The sequence below is a fragment of the Bison bison genome, unplaced genomic scaffold (genome assembly GCF_000754665.1).
Source record: "Bison bison bison isolate TAMUID 2011002044 unplaced genomic scaffold, Bison_UMD1.0 scf7180017862510, whole genome shotgun sequence".
NCBI lineage: Eukaryota > Metazoa > Chordata > Mammalia > Artiodactyla > Bovidae > Bison > Bison bison.
This window is the reverse complement of record NW_011493082.1, coordinates 4,873-5,452: the sequence shown is the minus strand read 5'-3', so window position 1 is coordinate 5,452 and position 580 is coordinate 4,873.

The following is a 580-nucleotide window of genomic DNA, read 5'->3' as shown; positions in this document are numbered from 1 at the left end:
CGTCCCCTTCTTCTCCTGCCCCCAATCCCTCCCAGCATCAGAGTCTTTTCCAATGAGTCAACTCTTCGCATGAGGTGGCCACACTACTGGAGTTTCAGCTTTAGCATCATTCCTTCCAAAGAACACCCACGGCTGATCTCCTTCAGAATGGAGTGGTTGGATCTCCTTGCAGTTCAAGGGACTCTCAAGAGTCTTCTCCAATACCACAGTTCAAAAGTAAACATTGTCAAATTACTCTCGGAAAAGGTTGTATTGGTTTTCACTGTGACTGGAATGCTCATTTTCCTGAATCCTAATCAGTAATGGTTATTTTAAGAAAATATTGCCATATGACTTCTCATTATTATTTTACTTTGCCTTTATTTCATCATCCGGGAGGTAGAACATCTCTTCGTAGATTTATAGGCCCTTATTCTTTTTCTTTGTAAATTGTCTATTAAGATCATTTGCCTATTTTTTCCCTGTTAATGTGTTCCTCATTTTCTTACTGATTTTACAAGAGCCCTTCATGTATTAAGCGTATTAACTTACTGCTTTTAACACTTTATCATGTATTGTATTGCTGTGGACTTATCTTTTT